Here is a 9,846-nt window from a genome sequence, read left to right as displayed (position 1 = left end):
GTGTGTGTGTGTGTGTGTGTGTGTGTGTGTGTGTGTGTGTGTGTGTGTGTGTGTGTTTTGTGATTGGCGGTTTAATTTTATATAATAAAAATATTAATTCTAGTATTAATTCTATTAATTCTTAAATCGTTAATAATATCTTCTTTTTATATTATAATATCTTCTTTTTTTTCTGACTAAAAAATAAAAAAAATATAAGTTACATAAAATACAATAAAATTATAAATTGCAAGAATAGCAAAATAAGGATTTACTATTCACACTTTATTTTTATCAATAAATATATGTATTTAGCATGTAATTTATATGTACTATAATTTATATGTAATTTATATGTACTAATTTAGACTTAATACACGCATTTATCTATAAAAGTTAAGTACGCACTGTCAAAAATAAATCTGGGATATGCAGAAAATCAATTAAAGTTAATTAATATTAAATAATATTAATATTTTGTACAAAAATATTATTTTTAATATTTTTGCATGTCTTAGAAAATTCATATATGTTTTTAAATTAAATATGACATTATATTTTTAACAGTGCTAATATGGACTAAAAAAGCAAATTAAAGATAAAGATTCGCTCTTTCGAATGATGTAAATCGCATTTGTGTACAATTTTTAGTCCACTCCGTGGAACACCGCAAATTTCATAAAAAATTTTGAGATCTGATATCTTCATTTATGTTTGTGTAACTTCATAAAATTTCCATAAAATCGTTTTTCAAAGTAGCGATCTGAAAAGTAGAAGTTTTCAGCTGTAAAATGCTTTTTTATACATCTCGATACGACGACTTTTGACGAAGTTATTTTATCTTGAAGCTACTGAACAGAATTAGAGTCATTTAAAATCAGTCACTCAAAGTAGAGTCACTTAAATCACCTACTTTCCTTGGAATATGACTTTAGTTCAATTCTTCTTCCAGAAGAGCAATAATTTGTGCACACTGAATTTCATTCAACGGAGATATTGTTACGACTCTGTTTTTTTGAATGGTAACTTCAGCCTAATTTGAATTAAAATAAATTTAAACTGATGTAAACATTGTACCGCAAGTACGGTTTGAATGGCACTTGCGGTACAGTGCTTACTTCAGTTTAAAACTTATTTTAGTTCAAATTAACTGAAGTTACCGTTCAAAAAAACAGAGTCGTAACAATGTCTCCGTTGAATGAAATTCAGTGTGCACAAATTATTGCTCTTCTGGAAAAAGGATTAAGCGGAGTCATATTGCAAGAAGAGTGGATGTTAATCGGTCTTCCATTCGAAGAGTCGAGTTTACGCTCGTTACCAACAGGAAGATTTTGAAGGAGCGAACAAGGTTGAAGATGAGTAACATCAACTCGTGAAGATCGCAACATCGTCAATGTGGCAATGCGGAATTCAACAACAATTGCACTACAAATTGTAAGTAAAATTCTTCCGCACCGACGAATCAACGTTCAAATGATTAGGCGTTCAGAAGAGGCTTGAGATCGCGGTTCGTGCTCGAGCACCAATGTTATCTATGGCTCAACATGCTTGTTTAGAACATGCTCGCTTCATCAAAATTGGACTGTGAAACAGTAGAACAACGTATTCACTGATAAATCACGGTTTTACTTCTTTAATTGTGATGTAAAAATTCGTATTTGGCGTCGTCATAGGCATTGTTAAAACAAAACTGTATCGAGCTTGTCCGAATATTTGATAGCGGTTCCATTATGATATGGGATAGAATATCAATACATAGATGCACGAACGTCATCATCATACCATCTCGTGGAATGACTATACGCTAAGTAGAAGAAATTTTGCGTCTTCATGTCATTCTGATGTGTCATCGAATAGGACGCAATTTCATTTTAATGTAGGACAATGCTCGATCATATGCGGCTAGGATAGTCCTTAACTTTCTCGAAGAAAACAACATCGAGGTGCTATCACATTCAATGAGCGCGGAATTAAATTCCATCGAACATGTACGGGACATGATGGGAAAAAGGGTACAATTTGGAATCGCTAACGAATCTCCAAGAACTAGAAGCAGCATTGCATCGAATATGGGAAATACCTCAAGCCGTAATTAGATCTTGCATCAATATGCGTGAGCGTTTGCAAAAAATTATTCGAAAACGAGGCGGAAATACCATTTTGAAATAAATGGCAGTCTCAAAATGGCCTCTCTCTGTAAAAAGGAATTTCAAAAGGTGAGAGGCAATGACTCACTGAAAACACACCCTGAAGGATGAGAACCTTGTAACACATTTTTTACAAAAGTTATAAATTTTAATGTACATAGCTGTCACTGAGTTCGCCATTTTGAATTTTATATCTTTAACACCATATTTAAAATCGTCGACCCAAAAATCGGAAATTTGAATTCTGTGATGATAAAAATTTTTAAAATTTACTCATTTTGATAAAAAATAATAAAAATTTTGATTTGGACGTTATATTGGGTCAGTCATTTTGAATTTCATACTTTTGACGTAAGATTTAGTTTCAGCAATTCCAAAAACCTATAATACATTTTACTTTTTAATATTTTCAATTTATTTCACTTAATATTAAATTTATCCCTTATCTTTAAGGGATAGTTTTTTCATTCTTCAGAGTGGATCATGGCCGATAAAAAAAAATACATGTCAAATATTTTTCAAATTTCTAAAAATATGCAAAGTTTCATTAAAAACGGTGAATGACATCTCCGTAGGTTTACTTGTCAGTGAAAAAAATTGTAGCATAATGATAAAATCATTTTAAAGAGAAAATGTTTAAAGAGAAACTTTATTTAATTAAAGAAATTGGCTTTAAAATGTTTTTTCGAATATGGTCACTTCGCGACCATTCTTCCCGGAGATATATGAAATTTGAATTTGGTTCTTTTTGACATTGATTTTAAGAGACACAAATTTTATTCAGTAGCTGCATGCAAACTTCAAGATAAAATAACTTTGTCTAAAATCATCGTATCAAGATGTTTAAAAAAGCATTTTTATTTTATTTTTTAAGCACAGGTTGAAACTTCTACTTCTCAGATCACTACTTTAAAAAACGGGTAAGTTATATCTATAATAAATCTAAACTAAACCTTATAATTAAAATTCACTACAATAGATCAAATACAAATAGATCAAAAAGGAATACAAATATAAAAAAATTTTTTTATTAGAATCTGAAAATCCCATATTTATCATACGACTTAGAAAAATATCCACTTAATGAGGAATTTATATCGCGGAAAAGTTCTTTTCAAAATCGAATAAGCTCGATTGTAATATTATGTCACCGTCACATCTGGAATAGCGAATTTATATAAACGGTCAAACAAAAATTTTTTATCATGTAATATCTTTCTAACAGGCCTGTCTAATTTGTATTTGAGCACCGGAGTCAAAACGCATCGATGCAAAAATTGTATAATATGAATAAAATTTCATGGACTGTAAAGTGTTGATAAGGATACGCGTATCCTTATCTCGCAGACGCGTATCAACTTACAATCTCCAAAATCTTACTCATATTGATTTTTTTACGTCAATAACTTTGCTTTTTGGTTTCGAAGCTTAAATTGAATAGACTTGTTTTATAATATTTGTATTGTACGGATGATGGTCAAGACTTGACTCTTGTTACCTTGAAAAATTTAAATTTACGACTTTCGCTAAATACATCTTGCCCTGTGATTGTATGCTCTTTATTATTTATACCTGTATCAAGTCATCTCTAAAAATTTTTAATATATGTAGTACTTATAGCAACAATGACAATATGGATTTTAGAAACAAATATATAGTTGTAAATATTAAAAACAAATAAATTTTTTTAATGTTATTTTCATTCTTATTCTTTCAGCGTATACATGATGAAACAAGAATACAAGTGGCTGAAGGAAAATTGAAGGGCGTCGTTGTAATAATGTTAGATACCTTGCTTTTCGCGGAATACCATATGCCAAACCTCCGATCGGCGAACTCAGATTTAAGTAATTATAATACTAATTATTACAGTATTTTGTTATCAGGGCACAATATAATTAAGTTTAACAACAATGAAAAAGTAAACTTTAACCGATTTTCCTTAGAATAAGAATTAAAAAGAAATGAAAAAAGAAGAATCTCAATTTTCTTCAAATGTTCACGAATTAATTAGATATGGTAGAATTAATTTTATAAGATTTAAAAAATATATATCTTTTAAAACTATTTCTTTCAAAAGTAAATATTGTGTTAAATATAACTTATATATTTATATATTTAGGATCCAGTACTAGTGGAACTATGGCATGGTGAAAGAGATGCCTCGAAATATGGAAATATAGCTGTTCAAATAAACCTTGTAACACAGGAAATTGTGGGCGATGAAGATTGCCTTTATTTAAATGTGTATACTACAAAAATCAAATCCTCGGAAAAACGCATGGTAATGGTATGGATACACGGTAGTGGCTATTTTGTAAGTTCCGGTAATCCAGATTGGTATGGTCCCGATTGGTATGGTCATTTTATGCAGACAGACATAGTATTAGTTACCATAAATTTTAGATTAAACTCTTTAGGTATGTTATTTATTACTTTGATATATATTTTTTGTATATATATCATTTGTGTTTTTTCACATTTCTTCAGAAAATGTAAATGTACATTTAGATTTTTATTTATTTTTTATTTTAAATAACTCATTGATATATAATTATGTTATTAATTTATAATCAAATACTAATACAGAAAATAAAAATAGTTAATAAATAAATAAATTTATTTATTATCAAAAATTAAGAAATAAGAAGGAATATTATTTTTTATTTATTATAGTATATGCATATTTCTAAAATTGAAATTTTCTAAAAGTAACAGATTATTTTCATAGAAAATAGATAATTATTAATAATAGATGATTTGTTGCGTATTCACATTATGGTCTTAAAAAATACTGTACATAATTATTAATTATAAAATTTAATTCTAAGATAAATATTATTCTCTTGTTTATTTTATAATGATTTACTTTTTGCTTGAATATATCAGCCTTGTAAGAAAAAGAATTAATGCTTTCAGGTTTTCTGAACCTTAATGACGAAGTGATAACAGGTAATCAAGCTCTGAAAGATGTGATCTTGGCATTAAAATAGATTAAAAAAAATATAATAGCATTCGGTGGAGATCCAGAAAAAATCATTATCTTTGGCGAAAGCGCTGGTTCAACCACAATACATGCTCTAGCCCTATCTCCGCTAGCTAAAGGTATTGTCTATCTATATCTTTAGCCCTACAACAGATTTTTAAGTCTTAAGACATACGGAATGAATAAATCACAATCAATTATTCTCCTCGTATTCGACTATAGTTGGTCAATTGCTTACGGTTTAAGATTTAAAATACTGTAAAATGTTGTAGATCCGAATTTAAAGAAAGCATTTAAACTGATGCAAACAAAAATCAATCAAAGAATCAATAATGCAAAAAAAATAAATAAATTCTGAGATTATGTATTATACAATAGAAAGAAAGAAAAGCAAGATTTTTTTACGGTAACGAATCTATGAACTAATTTTATTACGATTATGCCTTGTAGGTTTATTCCACAAAATAATCGCACAAAGCGATGTCATCTTAAATCCTTGGGCCTTTAATGAAGTTGGACACAGGTTTTATGCTTGCAAAAAAACTCGGAAAGGAAACGTCAGATCCAAAAGTCGCATACGAGTTTTTAAAAACAGTTGATGCAAAAACGCTTGTTAAAAATTCAATATGGGTAATTTTTACTGAATCAGTAAATATCTCAATTTTTTATAATATAGATTATGCCAGGTCTCGTCCGGATAGATATATATGTAGTCACATTTTGACATATATCCATTCGAACAAGACAAGAGCATAATTGAAGTCTGAACTTCAAGTAAGTTCAACTATTCATTTATATATATTTCATATTCGTATTTTGTTAAGAAAGATGTAATATTTGGTATCTTTTTATGCACTTGGTATATATTTTTTCTTCTTTTAAAAAAGTTTTTTTACGAATTTTAACATATGAATAACATATTTTTTATTTATAATATCATCAGAAGGATTTTATTGAACCCTTCACGATCACTCTGGACAACAAGTCATCGAATCCAGTTTTTCCTGAACATCCAAAGAAATATGTAAACCGCGGAATTCAAATGCCCTTCCTTTTAGGATTTAATCGTAATGAAGGAATATTTTTTTATACGTAGCAACTTTTTCGGAGGTAATAAAGAAGTACATTTTATCGTGCGCGCACATACTGTTAATAAATATATTCTTAATTATTTTGCTTTTATCTCTTTTATATGACTTTTTTCTACAATGTAACTTGTTAAGAATAATACAATTTTGATACTTAACAAATACGCTGTCAACATTTTGTAAAAAGATTTCCATAATACTTTTAACGTTTATAATATTAAAAATAAATTTGTTTACTGCAATTTTTAAGTACACGTATAAGAATTATAATTATTAAATAATTCATTAAATCCTTAAACAAATATATGTTTTAACATATTAAATAATTACATTGTTCTAAAATAACTTTATCATAGGTTGTGTGTACGTTCATCAACATTTAAATTTATGAAATAAAATATACAAATATGTATATTATTTATTTGTATTTAATAATAATATACATATATATTTTGTACATATCTCTCTTAAATTTTTATATTAAAATAAAAATTTTATTTTAATATAAAAATATATTATTTTTGAGATAGATATTTTTCATGAATTTATGAAGTCAATTATTTCTTATCAAAAATACTCATACTGAAATATTATTCGTTCGATATGCAATATCCCAAAAGTGATCAATATAATCATATTTTTAAAATTGTTTCAGATATAAGCGACGAAGATCTACAGAAAATAAATGATTTTAAAAAGGGAATATTATTAAATATATTATCCGAGTTATGAAATAGGAAATACTCGAGGAAATGCGACATCACTATTTTGGAAATGAAGAAATAGCAGAAAAAACTTTGACAAATTATTCAGATTTCTTAGGAGATGCATATTTCATACGCGGCATAAGAGATGTAATTCAATCGCAAAAGTATTCTGGTCATTTTAAATCGACGTATTTATATCATTTCAATTATGAAAGCGAAACATCCCTTTTTAGAACAGTATTAGACATAGGACTTCCAGATATATTGTTGCTAGTTACAACCACATAATATATCTTACATCAAAAAGCACAAATACATTTTATCAATTAACGATGCTATTATTTCTGAAATTGTGAGCCCAATCATTATATTCAACTGTATTATTATAATAATTGTGCATAAAAGTAATGATAAAAATATCTTATGTTATAAAAAAATTAATGTTAAAAAAATTAACATATAAAAATATTTAGAGAACTGAAGAATTTAAAAGAAATGTAAATTTGAAAATGATGAAACTGCATTTTTAAAAATAATTTACAAATATAATAATATTTTACAGGAGTAAGCCATACAGAGGATTTAGGTTACCTATTTTTCCCAGAAGCTGCAAAATCATTTAATCTTACGTGTCCCAAACCAGGTTCAAATGATTACAAAATTGTAAATTACTTTGTGCAAATGTGAACAGATTTTGCTAAAACAGGGTACAAGAATATTTTTCCTTATTTTATACAAATTATTTTATACAAATTCTACAAACGTATATTAATTCTAACTTCAAACACATTAATTCAAACTGATTTTTAGAAATCCAATGCCGACTATAAATTTATGGTTACCATTAACTGGTCGCAAAACAAAAATTACAATGGTCTAAATATTGATTTAAATCTAAAAATGGAAACCTTCCGTTATGGAAAGGAACGCTGGGATTGGGAAATTGTTTAAAAAATGTTCTAACATTATCTGATGTAATCTTATCTATTAAAACTAAATTTTTTTTAGCATTTTTTGTTTTTTGTTGAAAAACGCGTTTAAAATAAATATTTCTTAACTTTCAAAAATATTTTTTTTCATTCCAAAACTACTTTTCCATAGAGATGGTACGTAATAAAATTATGAAAAAAATTATTATATTCATGTTTTAATATTTATCTCAGATTGAGATATTTATCAATATAAATATCTTATAAAGTGCATATATTAAATTTATTTCTTTTATAAATATATTTCTTTAAATATATTATATATAAAAATAATATAATTAGTATAATAGTAGAGGCGTTTAGGCAATTAATTAAGCAATGCATACTTAAAAATATATTTACAGATAAATCATTTTTTAAATTAATTAAAAATTTATTAGTAAGTTTTTTATCATTATCATTACGTATTACGTAAGTTATTATATACAGAGTGTGAGTATGTGCGTCTTATTCTTTAATGAGAACAGCAGTATATCTTATAAATTTATCATCATATAAAAATGTTTTAGATAAATTTGTATTATTTGAAGAAAGACAAATAATGTAAAATCAATTTTCAAAAACATTAATTTTTTTAAGATTATATAAAGATCATTTTTTTTTAAGAATTATTATGATTTTTTACATAATATATTCTTTTAGTAATTCTATATATAAAAGTATTAAAGTTATCAAAAAATCAATAATTTACAAGATATATTCTTTATTCTGGCATATTTTGACATGAAATGTCAAAAATATCTCATAATTATACATTTTTTTATGTACTTTAATAGTTTTAGACATAGAATAATAAGATAAATTATTATAAGATATATTATAGAATAATAAGATCAATTATAAAAAAAATAAATAGTTGCTTTGAAAAAAGGCATTTATACATGGAGAAAATTTTATATTAAATTTTAATATAATTTTAAATTATATTATACTTTATTATGTCTTATTTTTTATGGACATTATAACATGATTTCGACATAACTTTTACTATAGTAATACTAATTTTTATCACATAAATAAAGGAATTTTTGTTAAAAGCCAATGCTTAAGCCATATTCTAATATGAAAATAGTTAATTTTACTATGGTATGCAAACAAAATTTGCTTAGATATATTTATTAGGTATATATTTTTCTACTTATCTTTATAGTACTAACTTTTATTCAACAAGTTTTTGATTTTGTAATAAAAAATTTTTTACTAGGAAAAATTATGTTGCATTATTGTTTTTAAAAAAATAGCTATAGTTTTTAAACTTATAATTGTCATAATCCGCTTCTAAAACATTATAATAATTTTAAATATAATTTTCTCCGTGTAATAATTGCACATTGCATAATTTTTTTTAAAAAGCAACTATATACATGTTTTGTTTACATCAATTGATTTATCTCATTAGTTGTGCACAAAAGTATTAACCATCCGTCGGTAACGTGGAATTTTAACTCTAATTGCATCAGCTATAAGGATTTTCAAGCAACAGAATAAAGAAATGTTAATTACGTGAATGTAAAGGAAGCAAACTTATTATTAAAATGCAAATGTTTTAATTATAGAAAATATGATATTGACAATTTAAATTAAAATAGATACCCGTTTGATGTAAATTGAATTAGATTAAATAGAAATACTGATATAACCCGATAAAATTAATAGGATCGAAACGTACAGTTTTAATTTTAATTGTTTTTATTTCGCAGATATGTTTAACATAAATAAGAGTGGTATGCTCATTATTACTATTTATATTAAAGCCTATTGTTTGTTTCACGTAACAGAATAAATTCTTTTAGTGTTTCTTTTTAGTGTTTCTTTTCTTTTTAGTGTTTTCGTTTTAGTGTTTCTTTTAGTGTTTCTTTTAGTGAATATACATAAAGATAAAGATTTGAAAAAATTGATATACTTGTAAAAGTTTTAACAATAAATTTGTATCGTAGATGTCGGATTTTA

The 9,846-nt window shown here is 26.1% G+C and overlaps 1 protein-coding gene across 3 annotated transcripts in view; it reads right to left on the bottom strand.

The window, feature by feature from the left end:
• Nucleotides 1–9,846, bottom strand: part of LOC108691381 (calcitonin gene-related peptide type 1 receptor-like) — a 128,033-nt gene that overhangs the window by 63,097 nt on the left and 55,090 nt on the right. The gene's annotated exons all lie outside the window — the stretch shown is intronic.

The sequence above is a fragment of the Atta colombica genome, unplaced genomic scaffold, assembly GCF_001594045.1.
Source record: "Atta colombica isolate Treedump-2 unplaced genomic scaffold, Acol1.0 scaffold46, whole genome shotgun sequence".
NCBI lineage: Eukaryota > Metazoa > Arthropoda > Insecta > Hymenoptera > Formicidae > Atta > Atta colombica.
The sequence above is the reverse complement of the archived record's forward strand: the minus strand, read 5'-3'. Positions and strand labels throughout refer to the sequence as shown.